The 18,107-nt window shown below is 36.5% G+C and overlaps 1 protein-coding gene across 11 annotated transcripts in view; it reads left to right on the top strand.

Annotated features, from left to right (window-relative positions):
- The window catches only part of LOC105489423 (DCC netrin 1 receptor), a 1,213,781-nt gene that overhangs the window by 260,733 nt on the left and 934,941 nt on the right, over nt 1-18,107 (top strand). The window contains exon 1 of one of the 11 annotated variants that reach the window (XM_071085317.1): nt 1,444-7,465. The exons of the other annotated variants lie outside the window; for them this stretch is intronic. The gene's annotated coding sequence lies outside the window, so the exon portion shown is untranslated. Of the gene's footprint in view, nt 1-1,443; nt 7,466-18,107 lie in introns of those variants that run through there. 11 annotated transcript variants of the gene reach the window in all.

The following is an 18,107-nucleotide window of genomic DNA, read 5'->3' as shown; positions in this document are numbered from 1 at the left end:
GTTCATTTTTCCCTCTCAACATGCCAGCAGGGGATCAGTGACACCTGGTTCAGTATACACATTCTACCCGTCAAGAATAGCTCATACATTTAATAAAATGTGTGCATAATGTAAACAGTTAAACTCTTTAATAATATGCCTTTAGTAAAATAATATATATTCCACAAAAGTTGTCTCATTTCTTTATTGCACTGTAATTCTCAAAGGAATTACAGTGCAAATACAAAAGAAACAACTTTTTTTTACAATTAAAAAGACTTTAGCAAACGAGATTTAACATAGGTTAATTTTTATGCCCTATTTTGCAGGATTGAGTTTATGTTCAATGTTACCACTTGACAAAGGAGTATAGTACCTTTTTTCCTTATGCCTTAGGTCTATTGGTTTAAAACAGCTTTGCACAATTAAAGGTGCAGCTTATTGTCACCGTTAACCTGGAACATTACCTAGAGTTGGAAATACTGCTGCCTGACATAATACGAACTATACAGGATAGACTGGCTTTTCCTACCTATTGATCACTATAAAAAGACACATTTATGTTGACTAGCAAAGAGTATCTAACGGCCTTTCCTTGGATGAGTCAAAACACAGTGCTTTTCAACATGTAGCCCACAGATCACTGCTTCAAAATCACCCGAGAAGCACTTTTATAGTGTAATTTCAAGGACTAACTCCAGATCTGCCTGATAAAAATCTCTAGGAATGGAGACTGAAAAGCTGATATTTACAATAAGATGACTGTAGGGACTCCGAGACTACTAAAATTTGAGGTAACTGTCTAACTGAAAAGAACATGTGTGACAGAATGGTTCTAGTCCCAAATCTAGCTGATGACAAAAAGGAACTTGGGCCATTCTATTTTGTAGCTTTGGGCCTCTGCTTTCTCATCCATTAGACCAAGAATCTCTAAATCCCTTCTAGCTCTAAAATTTTGTAGATGTAGCATTTTTAAGACAGTAGAGAAAAGGAGAATAGGACAACTATCAAGATGGGAAACCTAGGTAGAAAGTAAATTTCATAAAACCCATAAAGACTAAAGCAAAATAAAAGTTTAACTTAAAAAGTTGAGTTTTTTTTTTAGAAAAGTAAACATATTTGAGAAACCCAAAAACGTGACGTTAATACACACATATGCGCGCACACACACACATACACACAGTTTATTCTCTTAAAACAAAGATTGACAAAGCAAGGAATATATCACAGAAATCTACAGTTAAATAAAGAGAAAAGGAAAAACAGAAAGGAATGACACTGCAAACACTAGGCCTGAAGAGAGAGTTTTTTTGATCCAATAAGAGAAAACTTAAAAAAAAAAAAAAGAAGCTAAGCTTTCTTTAGAGCATTTTACATTAAAAAGCATACTCTTTTCTTTCTTGATTTAATTTACATAGATTGTTCTATTTTTCATTTTTCCTCTCATGCATGTTTATTAAGAAATTTATAACTTAGTTTTCTTCTGAATTTTGAAATTTGGTCATAATTTATGTCAGAACCTATATTTCCTTGTCAATATTTGCAAAGTTTGCAGTAGTGCTTGGGAATGTGTGAAAGGCATCTTTTCTTTCTTTTTTTTCTTAAGTAAAGGTGGCATCTAAGATGATAAATAGAAAAGTTCTTAATTAACTAGCTTGACAATCCTTCTCACCCACCACTGCTAGATTAATTTTATTCAAATGTATTTTCTTTATGTAACTCTGCTGTTCAAGGACTAAGAGCCTCAACTTGGCATTTGATGCTCTGGGTATTCCGGCTTCATTTCATCAACCTGACCAAATGTCTCCTCCCTTATCAACTTCATTACCCCAATCCTGCCAGTCCCATCTCAATAATCAGCTAGTCAGAACGCTTCTCAAGGAACAGGGAACGTCTGATAGCTTCTGTGTGTATCAGTTATGGTTTCGTTTCAGCCGCCTATCAGAAACAGCAATGGATTAAACAATAGGTGGCTATTTTTCTTCCCTCCCAGTAATAAGTCTGAAGGAATGCAGTTGCTGTAATTTTATTTAAGCAATGACCTTTTCCTCATGTTTGAAAAGTAGCACTTCCCATTATTTCTGAGTTCAAAGTAGAAAGAACAGAGAAGGGAAGAAGGTTGCATCATCTGTGCCTGTCCCTTCTTTGTGGGGAAGGAAAAGGCTTTACCAGAAGTCCCCTCCCCAGATTTCCACTGACATCTCAGAGGCCAGAATCACACACAGTATGTCCACTTCTAGCTGCAAGGGAAGCTTGGAAGTGAAGTGGTAGCTTCCCTGCTTTTATACTGCAAGTCAAAGGAGAAGGGTATGAGGGAATGGACAGGAGTCATCCATCTCATTGTCATTTATTTGCTTGATTACATTTGATGGAGATTATACTTGTGATCTGATCTACAGAGTCATCATATAAATTATCTCCTCAATGCGTTTATATACTTTTCAAGAGCAGAGGATAGTATTCCCAGTTTGTATGCTTCAAAGTGATTAGCTCAAAGGGGGCTCTTGATAAATATTTCTTGGCATATATTTAATGCACACTCATCTGTTTGGGGCAGTATGGTTTACTATAAGGAGCTGAAGTTCTGGAATCCAAAAAATTGAATTTGAGTCATTAATTTCCTGTTTAATAGCTATATCATGGTCACTGACTTGTCAGGTAACATCTCTTAGACTCATTTATTTTTCTGTTAAATGGATAAAGATAATTAAATATACTTTATTAGGTTTGTTTGAGACAAAAATGTGAAGATGCAGGTGGAAGCATATTATAAACAATTAAGCACTAGATTGGAAAAGTTAAGCACTGTTCTTAATATAATATTTCTAAAATTCTGGAAGAAAAATAGGCTAAGTGACAAATTTGCAAGAGGCAGTGGAAGTTATTCTCTTACTATTATATGACATTTCTTTTAAAGTGGTACAGCTAAACCAGGAAAGAGACAGCAATTACAACTAATAAGCTATTGCATTTGATTTGTTAGGCTTTCACAACTGCTTCTACAATCACTAAGATTAACTTGCCATTTGTTCTGATATTATTGCAGCAGCAAGCAGCATACGAAGATGTGGTACTTTAGAAGAAATTTAGAACTCCAGAAAATACTGTCTAATCAGCAGTCCTGCTCAATAGGGGATAGTGAACACAGAGTGTAAAACATTGACAATTATATGTGGACAATAGCATTCAGCTATATATTGGTGTTCTGATTTAGATACTCAATAGAAAATGTACCCCACCTTGTCTGATTACAGTTGGATGGTATTGCTATCCTTACTCTTTTACTGAGCTACACCCAATGACTAGACTTGATTTGAGATATCAGAGAGTAAAGGCATTATTTATTAAGGATAATGGAAATAGTTATATTTGAATTCAGCACCCAATCCACAGTTGCTTCCTCTGAAGCCAGTCAATAATCTCATGCTGCTTACTATGGTTTTGTGGTTGAGGCTAGGTGAGTAATCGTCATATCAATTAAATAAATTAAACAAAATTTTATAGCTTTTGTTACTCAGATCACTTATATTTTCATACTACAAAGAATGCAGTCTTTCAATCTGGGTTACCCTAAGTGTCACTATCCAGTGGAATGACAGGGAAAAGAGAAAACAGAGTGTCATAAGGGTGGTTTTGATGAGCCAGGCCTGGAAGTGACCCATAGTAAATTTTCTAGAACTCAGTGTGAAATTGCCACTTCTATCTTCAAGGAAGGCTGGAAAATATAGTTAGCTGTGTTCCCCAGAAGAAACAGAAATGCATTTTGGTGAACACAAAGCAATTACTACTATGCAGTGCTACCATTTACTATCTATATATTGTTGGACAAGTTGCTTAAACTCACAGACCCAATTGTCTAGTCTATTAAAAAAAAAAGAAAAGAAAAAAAGAAAAAGAAGAAAAAGAAACATAATACTTGCCCTATTGGATTTCGTGATGTCAGTAAGAATGTCACATTTAAAGACCTAATCCAATGGCTAGCACAAAGTAGGTATTCTAAAACCATATTATTTATATTTAGTACTCTATGAAAAGAAAACATATACACATACGTGATCATTATTCTCAATGACTTGACAATCTAGTTGAAGAGCGCATTATATGATGGCAGGAAACATGAAAGGATATTTGATGAATTCTGAAATATTTCCCAGAAGATAAAGATCACTACGAACTAGGATTCAATTAAGGAGATACTTGTAATAGAGTTAAGATTTTAATTAGCCCCTGATGGAGGGGTGGAAAGAGAGTTTAGATATTTAATACTTGACATCAGTCATTAAGGAGATTATCTAGTTTGTTTCTTTATATCAGAATCTCTTTTGTAACTGGCTTGGGACTTTGCAGACAGATTATGGGAGTAAAATGTGGGGAAGAGCAAAAGTAAGTAAGTATACTGGATTAAGTCATTAAGTCAATGGAAATGTTTGAAAAACAAAGTTATGGCCAATCTATCAGAGCTGTGATGATTTCCTGATTAAAGTATTGTTTATAACTTCCTTCTTTTTCAATTCCTTTTGAAACTTCTGGAAATTGGGGTAGTGAATAAGGGAAAAGAACTTTGTATGAATCTATACACTTTCATGCATGTTGAAATGCTAAAGGTGATTTTTTACTATATTTGTCAGGATGGCCAGGAACAAACACCAAAATCTCAGTAGCTTAACACAACAAAGATAGTATGTCCAATATGGAATATCAGGAAATTTGCTCTCTATTGTCACTAACAGAGGCTCTAGGATCATTTCATGCTGCCATCTCCACATCTCAACTCCATGGCCACTGTGGCAGGGAAAGAGATGACCACTCTGAGCTACCTCAGACTGGATATGGCATCCATCACTTTTGCTCTGGGGCCATTAATCAGAATTTTTCACTTAACCCCTACATGAAAAGGGGGTGAACGTGTCTTTCTTTGTGCCCAGGATATTAGAAGACAGCCAGGTACAATAAGCACTTGAAGTCCCTATAACATTGGGGTACCACTTAAAGACCAGATTTTTCAAGATCTAATTGGGCTAAATCTAAAGGTAACGAGCAGATTCAAAGTGAGCATAGAGCGTACTTTTTGGCAATAAAAAATGCTATCTATTTCACCATCTGTCTATAGCACAAATCTGAACCAGTCAAATCCTTGGGGCAAGGAGCTGTCCCCTCCAGAGTCTTCTTTAGAGGAAGTTGCTCACATCTTCTCACCTTACAAAGTTTTTGATTTATTTGATTTTAGTGAAATCACTTACAGAATCCCTTCATTTTGCTTGGCATCATAAAGAATACAAAGAGAGTACAAAAATATCCATCTCCTAAGAAGTTTAAAATATTGCAGCTAGAAAGAGTTTATATTCTATAACAATTCGATATCAATGCAATGTAAAACGCTGTGTGAAAATGATGCAAAAAGCATTAAAAATAAACAAAAGATGATTGGAGATCTGGATTTCAGAGAAACATGGAGGTTTTCAGGGAGAGATATAACTTGAGTTGGGCCTTGAAATTGGATGAGCAGTGGGAAAGATAAATGATATTTTAGAAAGAGGCAAACAATGTGTGTTGGGCATAAATATAGGAATGATAGTGACTTGCAACATGGAGGAACCTCTGGGTCCTATTTTCAAGGATTTTCTTTCCCTATATTTTGAGGGGAACTTCTTTATAAAGAAATGGCTTTTCTGATGCTCTATCTCCCTTCTTTTCTTTCTCCCCATCTCTGCCACCCTAACCTCTCAACTTCTGTATCTGTGTATCACTCATCATTCCCTTTACGAAATCAGGAGTCAGGATTTCTAATACTCTGTTTTAAGCAGCAGGAGTTCCATCCCACAAATATTAATGAGCATCATGTATGTGCAAAGCAATGGAGATAAATACACAACAGACCTTGTTTTGAACACCTTATATTCAGGTTGAAATCTATACATATAAGCAATAGATGCTAATAGTGAAAAAGAAGCAGAGAGAGGAGAGTTTGGTATTTGAGACCACTGAGGACTTGGCCTTCCCAAAGACGACAGAGAAGTGTTCTGGAGAAGACTGTCGCTGAATCGATTCCTAAAGAAAGAAGGAGATTTATCCACTTGGAAAGGAGAGGAGGGGACCTCTAGGCAGAGGGCATGGTGTGAGTAAAGATATGGTGGTGTGAAAGAGATTGCTGGAAGTTAATTTCCCAGAGATTTGATATTACTTGTGGGTACATAAGAACTGCATAGGAGAAGTAATTAAGAGCCTGCTGTTAGAAGGCACTTGGTGCCAACTTAAGGAACAAGAATTTTATAGGTAAGAAAGATGCCATTTCTGTCATTTCTAGAAAGCAGGCACTTTTATCCTTAAACTTTGCACTACGAACTGGCCTAGGTAAACATACATTCTCAAATTTGCCTGAGGGGTTGACAATTTCTAAAACTAGTAGAGTGGGATATAAAAGCCGAACTTGGCTTTGTGTTTCCATCTGCCCTGAGATATGTGTACAACTCATACCATTTCCCTATGTCAAATTCTACCATCAGGCAATTGTTCCTATTTTCTCAGGAAAATGAATTCTTATAGGTCTAGCAAGCCCCACAGACTCCAGTGAGTGTTTGAAGCAAGCATCCAGCTCAGCCTGAGAGTCAATGCAACATATTTCAGTAAAATGTGAATCCAGGCTCACACAGATTGAGACATATTACTTGTAAATGTAAATAAATATGAAGGTGTGCTTTTCTATTTTTTGACAGGAAAGAATATTTGATTCATATGTTTAATATGCTTTACCTCTTTTGCAGAGGTACAACATCGGGAAATGCTATTCATCATACAGAGAAATTTCAGAAACAAATTTCTTAGAAATAGGAGCAACAGATCAGAGAGTGAAAGGCAAAAGAAGTGAATACGATTTCTCTAAGGGGGAAATTTAGTTGTGTTGACAATTCTGTATGTTCAGGAGTTTGCAGGTGTTAGGACTGAGACAGAGGAACAGAGGTTTTGATCTTATTACAATATAGCAGCTCATATGCTGGGTGGCTCAAGCAACATTCACTCCATTTGTAATTAACATGTATTAAGCATCCTGAGGCTTGGCTACAATGTTGCGTTGGGTCTGGGGCAGGCAGTTTTTTGGTTGGATGGAGCTGGGTGTTAACAGGGCCAAGATTATTTGCTTGGCACCTATAAGGACCAACTGTCACTAACGATATATTCTAGAATTTCTGGGGCATCTTGATTTTAAACATTCCTCTCTGTTGTTACCTCCAACACAACTTTGTTGTAGAAGTTTCAATCTAGTATATGCTGTGGAATTCTGATTACTACTTATATCTGGACAGGACCTGAAAAAAAAACTTTGTTAAATTACTTGTTCTCAATTTTGGTTTGGAAAATACAGGATAAAAATGCTAGAAGATATAGATGACTCAAATATCTTGAATTGAACTGAACTGAACTACCTTACAAGAAAAGACCATAAAACAGGAACTAAGTTTGTGGTATGTCAATGATATCACTGTATAAGGTAGGAGTGACAGCCTTATTGTCTGGGTTTTAAAGGATTTTTATCTTCAAAAGGGTAAAATAGGTTAAATGTATTGTTTTCTGAAAGAAGTATTCACAAATGTTTATTTTCTTTACTTTTAAAATACCATCTAAGGCTGGGCGCGGTGGCTCACGCCTATAATTCCAGCACTTTTGGATGCTGAGGCAAGTGGATCACCTGAGGTTAGGAGTTGCAGACCAACCTGGCCAACATGGCGAAACCCCGTCTCTCATAAATATATATATATATATATATATATATAGCCAGATGTGGTTGCGGCTGCCTGTAATCCCAGCTACTTGTGAGGCTAGGGCAGGAAAATTACTTGAACCTGGGAGGTGGAGTTTGCAGTGAGCCAAGATGACACCATTGAGCTCCAGACTGGGCAAGACAGTAAGACTCTGTCTCAACAACAACAAAAAAAAAAAAAGAAAGAAAAGAAAAGAAAAGAAAAAGAAAAAGAAAAAGAAAAAGAAAAAGAAAACACCTAAAATACCTTTGGAAATACTATTTTCTGTTGTGGAGAGTTGGTGTATACTGGGTAACACTGACCATAAAACTAAAGGTTTGGAGAGTATTAAGGGATTGAGTTCAAATTATTTCTTTTACTCACAAGAACTGTATCTAAAATCTTGTGAATTTAAGGATAGACACACTCCTTTCCATAGAAAAATACACAGCAGAACAATCATTGAAATTGATGTGGACCCCTCTACACAAGGAATTGGCAGCCTTTCTCCTACAGGATCAGAAGTAAATATTTTCGGCTTTGTGAGTCATGCCACTTCGGTGACAGCCCTGCTATTATTGCCTGAAAGCATCTAGACAATATGAAAATGAATGGGTGTGGCTATGTTTCAATAAAATCTTATTTATGGGCCCTTACATTTAGATTTCATATAATTTTTTATGTTACAGAATTTTTGTTTGTTTTTTTTTCCTACCAATTTACAAATGTAAAAACATCAGTGCACAGATACACAAAAACAGGTGGTGGGCTAGATTTTCCCCACAGGTTATAGTTTGCTGACTTTTAAGTAGTATAAATTTTGGCTTTCTTTCTCATGTTCTTTCTGTTCACTTTTAGAGTTTTCCCCTTTTGACAGAGATTTAGGAATGTTTGTTGCCAAAGTGGTTAGAATAAATAGTGGTAAAATGTTGTAGGTATGTTTAATCAGTTATGTTTTGTTTTTAAGTCTCACTTTTATTTTCTCCACCTATAAACCTTCAGTGACCCCCTTCCTGACAACCACATCTTATATCAATCACTATAAACTTCTGCTGATTTCAGCTCACAGGGTGCCTTTCCCAGGTGTGTGCCTATACCGTGCACCTGGAAGAAAACTCCCTCCCTGCCACCTTTCCTCTGAATAGTTCTTAGGAGGTCGTCAAGGTCCCGTTCAGTTCTCAAGTGTAGTGGAAATCCTTATAGCCGTTCCCTAATATACTGATAGGTAGAAACGCATAGTTTCATACCTGATTTTTTATACACTTGCACATACATTTTTCAGTACTCGGAGAGGCAGATGGATTCTTTCATTAATACGTTGGTTAATTTTTCAGTTGCCCCTTGATACAAAGCATGTGTCTGAGCAGGTGCTGGTGGGTAAAATGTCCTGACTGGCTAATGTATGCTGAGATAGTCCTGTTCCAAAAATTGTAAGTAAACTATCTTTTAGATCTTCATATTGGGTGTCTTCTATTAGCTTTATTGAAGAATTATGAACAGCAACAGACAATAAATAGTTCAGTAATTCCAAGCTACTTTAGAATTACCATTCTGACACTAACTGTACGATTTTAGAAAAGTTAACTCTTTCAGCCTCGATTTTCTCATCTGTATAACAGTATCACTGATTTCTACCCTGCAAATTGATAGAATAAATTACATGATATACTATATGGTTTATAATCGGTACTCAGAAATGGTAGCCATTATTAGCTTACTTCAGTGTGCTGTAGGGTAGCATGGGAACATGAAGAATATAAATGATTACATATGTGATTTAGAAACAGAAAAATTTTGGCATGAAGTAGACAATAAACTAAAGGAGAAAACAGAGATAGGTTTTGGCATTGGATGTTTTTAAATAACTATATGCTTTTCCCTACAAGATTTTATTGGGAGTTGAGGCATTCAGCCACACATCTGTGGGTTGATGACTCTGCTGTTGATATGGTTGCCCAGAATTTCACTCCAAACTGACATACCGCAATGCTTATTCAATTTCTCTTCAGATCTCTCAAAGTTAAACTGGTATAATTTGCTCTCATCTTTGCAACAAGCCCCTTCCTGCTCTAGTGTCTTTAGCTCAGTCAGGTGATGCCACCCTACACTCAGCTATTCAATCCAGAAATATGGGGGTCTTGCCTCCTCCATCTTCCTCATTTCCTCTCCCCCCATCCCCTGCCAACATGCCCAATTAATCACAAGGTTCCCATCAGTTCACCTCTTAACTATATTTCTTATCTTTATTTGTGGTCATCACTCATATCTACTCTCGCCTTCTACAAAATTCGTTGCTCCCACTATGGTCAGAGTGGCTTTGATTTTTTTTTTCCATTTTTAGTACAAATGTGGCCATATCACTCTCTGTTTAAAACCCTTCACTAAAGTTTCATGACTCTTAGGATGGAGTGTAAATTCTTCAGTTTGACCAAGCAGGCATTAACATGACTGAACACCTGCCATCTCATCAGCCTCTTCTTATCTCATACTTTGTCTTGTTCCCTGGACTCCAGACACACTTGTCTTATTTTATTACTTCTATTTCTAGAGCCTTGATTATTGTTCCCCTTGCATTATATGCTCTTCATTTACTTAAATGTGTTTGATCTTGGAAATTGTTTTCCCTTTAGAGAATATATCTCATAAGTATACGTTGGTACGTTAAACATTTTGCCATTTTGCCTTATGTAATCTCTTGCAACAGCACCTGCCTGAATGGTTGACCAGCTAATGACTGAGCACATCTGTTGATGAGAAACTAAGAATCCTGCATGTAACATATTATGTTATTTTGGGGTGTTTCACATCAAATTACTCAAAGTTTGTCATTTGCTTTGTTGCTATTGCTGCATGTGCAGAGTATGAAACAAGGAAGTCTATATCTGTCAGGCATTTTGAGTGATAAGAAGCTGTTCTTCCTTCTCTACTCTGGATGTCATAGACAGGATGGACTTCATGCTGGCTGCCATATCTGTAGGTGAGCCTCCTCTGGAAAATGGTAGTGTTAAGAATGCTTTGTTTGCCTGGTTTTTATTGTTTTCACCTAATGTATCTCATGGGATGATCACAACAAATCCGTGATATACATGAAGGAGGTTTTATTTTGTCTTGTTTTATTTTATGCGTAGGAAACTATTTACTTTAAAAACATGTGATGTGACCTGTAAGGTATCTTCATAGAGTTGGTATCTAGTAGACATCAATCTGTGGATCAAGTATCCTGAGAGCTGGTCTAACACTTAAACTTCTGTGCCCCTCATTCTTTCTTCTCTCTTCCCCATAGGAACCATGAGTTTCCTTTGTTATAGTGATGAACTTTATTGTCACATCCAGGTGGAGGAGATTCTGGGTATTGGCTGAGAGCAAACAAAAAGACACACTTTGGGTCCTATACTGGTGGTGTTATATCCAACACTGGGAAGGCTATTTCCTCATCATGCTGCTTTCACAGCACATGGAAACACTAAAAAATAATTATTAGAATAGAGTTAGAATTCCAGTTAGGATAGAAATGTTGGGAAGTATGTTGGTGTTTGTGCCAGGATGTTAAGCTCAGGGCAGATGGATTCCAGACTGTTCCAGAATAGATTATTTGGTACCAACGCTTTCCAAATTGTTTTTTTTTCTTGCTTCTCTGCCAGCCTTTTGGAATCAAACTAGAAGTTCTAGTAACACTTGCTCCTCTCACTGCCAAAGTCCCTGTTGGTGAAATACATTCCCTATGTGTTAATGCATATAATTTAATGTTAAAAAAAATGATGAGTCTTCATTGATTACGTGGACTAAGTGTACTAAACTGTAAGTTACTGATATTATAGGTCTCTTTGGAAGGTGACCTCATCAGGGTGTGGCCTTCAGTAGGAACTCTGGGTACTTCTTCCAAAAGAATTGAGTGTTATGCTCCAGGAATCTCAAAGAAAGATTGCATCATGTCCATCAGCATCTTGCTTTTCTGACAGTAAAGAAATACTTTGTAACCCCATCTTTTTAGTTGCACCTAAATATATTAGGTTGGTGCAAAAGTAATAGTGTTTTTTGCCATTACTTTTAAAGTTGCTCATGACAATGTTGACTGCTACACCAACAATTTGTCTAAGGTACGCATTTTGACATGTACCTTGAGGATAATACCCCAGCCTTACATTCCTTACCGAACTTGAAGTTGTGTCTCACTCTTTCTATAATAAATATGTCAGGGGAAAAAAATAGATAAAAAAGGAAAATTGGCAAGCATTTTCCCTGTCAATAATAAAAACAAGACCAGAAAGACAGTCTCTTGGTGAATAAAATCTTGAATATAAAGCATGTTATATCTGAAAAAAAATCTCAAATTTCAACAGCATGATGGCATAAGTGTCTCTATAATGTATCCTCAGCTGATGGTATCAGGGGAACATGAGACATTTGAGAAAATAGTAACATAAAAACGAACACTGGGGCATGTCATCCAGAGTGGTTACTAAGCGAATACTATTTGTGAGCAAGAAGCTCCCTCTCCCCCTTTTCGCTCCATTTTTAACTCAGCATTGAATTAAAATGAAAGAAAGGGAAATATATATATTTTTCCTTTCAGGAGAAAATGTCACGGAAATGTCAGAGTTCTAGGTGATTATATCTCTCTTAAAAGTCGATAGCTACAAATTATGGAATCCCTAACTACATTGGAAAATATTAATTTTGAGTAAAAGCATCATTTTCCTGAGATGTGGGCTGGCTCTGAAGCTTTGGAAAGGTGCTTCAAAATGGAGTGTAACCCAGAACCACTGAATTTTCCAAACAGCCCTCAGGTTCTGATCAATTTATGTCAGTTGCAGACAGATTTATGTAACTCTTTCTGCCTTGACCTCAGGTCACATCCTCTGAGTGCTCTGCTCATTCCTAAGTGTCTCTGCCATTTAGATTTACTTGTATTAATAATTCTGTTTTCAAGATTCAAAGTGATGGAACAGCCCCGTTTGAAAATGACATTCACAGATGTTACATGGAAAGAATGGGGCACCTTCAGAAGCTTCTAAGTCTTTTTCCTGGCTTTAGGCAGAACTGGTCTTGTGTCACGCAGATCAGAATCTAGTCAGGCTTTAAAGATCCCTGTCAGTGTCTTGATCTTTTTGTATAAGCCAGGGTCACATTACATTCCGTTTGTTATCAGAAAGTTTCTCTTCACTGCTGTTCCTCAGCTGCCAATTCACTTTCGATATGTAACAGGATGGGGAATAAGGCTCTTTTAATCATCAAGGAAGTTTGGTTAAGTACCCAAAATTGAGAACAATTAAAGACAAGTTCTTTGATGATGAATAAGACCCCTCCTGGGAGCCTGTAAAGATTACTGAAAGGGCAAAAGTGGTCAGAGCTGCAAGTGGGAGTAGGGTGGGGAGAAGCTTAGAAAAAGATGTAATATACTGGGTTTTTAATTTACAAAAATTTATGCTTATAGATATGTATACATTTATATGCATATATATAAACATATATGCTTATAATACAGAATAAAATGCATAAAGGTTAGATTTTATATGTATATATGAATGAATGGTTTCAAATTTATAAAACATTTGCAAAGGTAGAACAGAGGGTTTCTGTATACCCCTCACTGAACCCCCATATTACTAGCACCTACATTATCATGTTATGTCTGTCAAAATTAAGAAACTGAAATTGACATTGGCATATTAGTAATAACTAGACACTAAGCATTATTTGGATTTCACTAGTTGTTCCTCTTTCTGTTTCAGAATTCGAACTAGGGTGACACTTTGCATTTAGTTGTCATGGCATTCAGTCTCTGCTGGTCTCTGACAGTTGCTCTTTTTTTATTTTTAATTTTTTGTGACTTTGAGGAATATTGGCTAAGTATGAGATCTCCATTTTGGTTAGACTGGACTATTATATGTGAATACCTGAAAGTGAATCATGGTTGTTTATATAAATAAGATTGTTCTTACAATACAAAGTGACTAGAAATTCATCTATGCCAGAGATGTCTTCAAGGAGAGATTGAGGGAAATATGATAGAGTATGTTAGAAGGCAATGTTTGAAGAAAAATAGAGTATTTTTATTTCTATAACCACATTGTGTTCGGCCCATTTGATCAGCCAATTACACTTGCATTTGAGAGGGGAAAAAAAGAATGATAACTCTTCCAAGTATCAATGAACAAGTATTTAGTGTCTATTAAAACCATATACTAAGAGGCATTCAGAAACAGCTCATCCCTGGAGCAGTTTGTAATCTAGTAGAGGATATAAAACATGTTCCCATACAATTCAAAATACAAACAGATAGATGCTAAAGCAATTGGGAAAGAGGTGTTGTTTGCCCTAGAATCATGAAAATAGTTTGGGAAGTTAAAAGATGGTGAAAAAGGACTCTAGACAGAAGCTGGGGGTGTGGGAGGGAAGTAGAATGCGATTCTAAACATGGGAGCAACAGAACACTGGGCTTATTTTTGGAGGTAAGGACAATACTGCAGAATTAGATGCATAAAGGTAATTTGCAAGACAGGAGACAAGAAAGGTAAATTGAGCAGAGGTTGAATTAAGGGCTCTAAATAATACGCTGGGCTGATTACTTTTTCAATTTGCAAAAATTGGCCTTAACAGAATTAGACTAGGTGAATATCATGGTCAAAGTATTATCTGACGAAGGTGTACTGTATGGCAGGAAGATGTAGTAAGGCTTGGCGAAACAGTTTAGAGGCTGGAGAGAAGACATTAAGAGGGATCTACACAATGTATACATGTATGGAAGTATCACACTGTACCCCATAAATGTATGTGATTATTACATGTCAATTAAAAACAAAATGAAACTTACAAGGTGGGGAATGGGCAAAGAGATAGAGAATAGTGGAGTTGAGGGCACTCATTTATTGAGGAGATGACATTATCTATAGAAAGAGGGAATGGGGAATATTGAACGCTTAATATTAATGGCTATGAGGAATAAGGTAGGGCCTTTGTCATCCGGAACTTAAATGCACACACTACTGAATCACATTGAGAATTCATTTGAGATGAGGACACAGGATGTTTTAAGAGACCTAATCAATGCAGTTATTTGCCTCTCACTCTTTTTTGAGTTTTTGATTCCCAAGGTGAACCTTGGTTCACATTCCCCTATGACCATATCTTGGAGACAACTTTTTATATGTTTCTCTTCTCCTAACCCAGATTTGGGAGGGAAGAAGTGGATTGTTTGTTTTTATTGTCTTATCTTTGCTTTCTTACTGTTCTCTTATTTTTTTAAAAAAATAACAGTACTGAAAAATATGAGTAAAATGTTTTTTAGAAAAGAAAAAAAAAAGCAAAAGTAATGCTATAGTTTATCAGTGAAGCATGAAGAGAAGCTTATTTTGCTTACTGTTTGAGGCAGTTCTGGACATAGGATTTAATGGACTTCATTTTGAAAAGCTGCCTGCCAGATCAAGCAACTTCTCATTCATTTGAGCAGTGTCTATATAGCCTAAGACCTGGCTCAAAGGTATGACAGAAACCTAATATGAGAAATATAATTTTATTACAGTGAATCCATGCAGGGTATTGGACAAGGAATTATTCAGAAATAATTTCAATTGCTATGTTAAATTAGAAAGTTGTACAAATATTTTACATCAGAGACCCCTTAGTCATTAAAGTCGCAAGCTTGCTATTACTATATATTTGTGAGCAAATATCATCACAGACCTGATTCACATTAGAAGGGAAATTCGCATCAACTCTGTCATCCTTTAGAATGGGGAAAAAAAACTTATTCATAAACTCATAAAAACCACAACAGAAGAAATTTTTTTTTTTTTTTTTTTTTTTGAGACGGAGTCTCGCTCTGTCGCCCAGGCTGGAGTGGAGTGGCTGGATCTCGGCTCACTGCAAGTTCCGCCTCCCAGGTTTACACCATTCTCCTGCCTCAGTCTCCCGAGTAGCTGGGACTACAGGTACCCGCCACCTCGCCCGGCTAGTTTTTTTGTATCTTTTTAGTAGAGACGGGGTTTCACCGTGTTAGCCAGGAAACAGAAGAAATTTTAAAAACCATGGAATATGACCTCCTGGGAAATCAATAAATCTGTTTTTTAAAAACAAATCATGGTGACTGCCTTAATAATTATGCAGAATAAACTATTTGTTTATACATAGTCCCCTCCATGGTTGAAGACCGTCATCTTTAGCAGCCTCTTTATTGTATTAACCAAAAAATGTCTCTCTCTAACTTCAACCCATTTGTCCCAAGCTGTCTCTGGGATCTGTACAGATAAATATAATAATTATCCCTAAAACTACTCATCAAATGTTACAAAAGTGCTTTTATTCACTTACTGGATCATTTTTGCAAACCAAACACCATTTCCTTCAACATTACTCAAATGATATGGCTTTGTTTTTCTCCATCTCCTGGTCATCTTGCGTGAAACAATGTTTAATCTCTTAGGTTTCATGTAGGAATTTAATGCTCAAAAATGACATAATTCTTCAGCTGTATTCTAAAATATTTTGTACTATGGGCTGTATTTTATCAATACCACCTATTGCTTTACCTTCTTTTCGGAAGCCCCCTCAGACTTTTAGTTCAAACAGAGCTTTGGGTCAACAAATTTCTTAGATAGTTTTTATTTCAACTGCTGTCAGGATTCTCTTGATTATATCTATCCTATTGATTTTTTTTTAAGTTTTTAGACTTATCTCTGCTAAATTTCATCTTTTTATTTTTTAATTGACACAGAGTTTGCCTTTGTCACCCAGGCTGGAGTGCAATGGCACAATCTCGGCTCACTGCAACCTCTGCCTCCCAGGCTCAAGCAATTCTCGTGCCTCAACCTCCTGAGTAGCTGGGATTACAGGCATGCACCACCATGCCCAGCTATTTTTTGTATTTTTAGTAGCATTTTAGTCTGGTCACGATGTTGGCCAGACTGATCTCAAACTCCTGACCTCAAGTGATCCACCTGCCTCTGCTACACTTCAACTTCTTGCCATTGTTTAAATCTACTAAGAGACACTCTTGGCAATTCTGTTTTGTATAAATATGTTTGAAAATTTTGTTTAGGACAGATATCTAGCTAGTATCCCTGCTAGATATATTAGCTATATATCTGTTTTTTCCCCACCCACTGATTTGATTGTGTTCCTTTTTTTCCCACCCACTGATTTGATTGTGTTCCTTTTGAAAACATTAAACATGAACATGGCCAACGTCAGAGTTCTGTGCCACTGCAATAGACAACTGCTTCTGAATTGTTTTTTTGGTTTATTGTTGTCTTTTATTTTTGTCCAGTGGCAACATTTAGAGTTCATGGTGTTTGAAAAGTTTTCCCTTGAGTATGGGTGATCCCAATAACCAATGTTCTTTGGATGCAATTGTTCAACTTATAAATACAACTAACTGTACTTATATTTTACCAATATTAGGCTATAAAATCAGACATTGTCAAAGACCTTTCAAGATTCAAGATTTGTGGCCTTATTATGTGCAAAATGAATGAGTCACCATTTTCTGTCATATTCAGAGTTTCCTGATCTACTATAAAATTTTAACCTTACCTAGAATAAAGAATCCATGTCAAGAAAGCAAGAAATGGCACATGGATCAATTTTCCCCACACAAAATCCAGCCCCAGTCACCCTCTCTCTGATAAATTGAGTCCATTGGAAAAGGCAACTACCTCTCAGTGATAAGCACCAGTCATAATTTAATATCCAGGACTTGATTATTAAAATTACTACCTACTGTGCTGGAAGGAAAGATTCTAGAAACTTGATGGCTTAGATTAAATTGCCACTACCCACTAGACTTGAAGAAGCAACTGGAAGGGCCGTGGAGGCCCCCCATAATTTATATGAAGGAACTGATAACCTCATTGGTTTTCAGATTTGCCAAAAAATTAAATGACTCAGACATGTCAAAAACTTTCTCCCAATTCCTGATCAAATGCTCTTTTGGAAAAGCTTTGGATTTGGAGACTGAATTTACTTCTAGTTCTTATCTAACTTAGTTTTATGATTTTGGGCAAAATTTTTCACCTCTCACACACTTTATCTCCTTATCTGTGAAGGGAGGAGGTTGCATAGTTATGAACAAAACTTCTAGCTCCAACTTACTATTAATTGCAGGAGGCAGGAAGGGAGCTACACTAACTGGAGAGATTCACTAGTTGAAATTCTTGGTTTTGCTGCAGAGGATAGCCTACAGTTAGGGCTTTGAGACTCTGGCTCCATAACTACCAAAGGATGATGTCTCAAACATGTTTAAATTAACCCATCTTCAAGGAGTTCAGTAATAGAATCTGAACAAAATAAATCTCTTCATAAGCCCATTTAAAGTTGCATATAGAACTGGCATAATTATTTGGTGAAGGTCTTTTTCTTCTCAAATTTTTTGGTCTTGAAGTGATTTGGTTTTCA

The sequence above is a fragment of the Macaca nemestrina genome, chromosome 19, assembly GCF_043159975.1.
Source record: "Macaca nemestrina isolate mMacNem1 chromosome 19, mMacNem.hap1, whole genome shotgun sequence".
In the NCBI taxonomy this organism is placed as follows: Eukaryota; Metazoa; Chordata; class Mammalia; order Primates; family Cercopithecidae; genus Macaca; species Macaca nemestrina.
The sequence above is the reverse complement of the archived record's forward strand: the minus strand, read 5'-3'. Positions and strand labels throughout refer to the sequence as shown.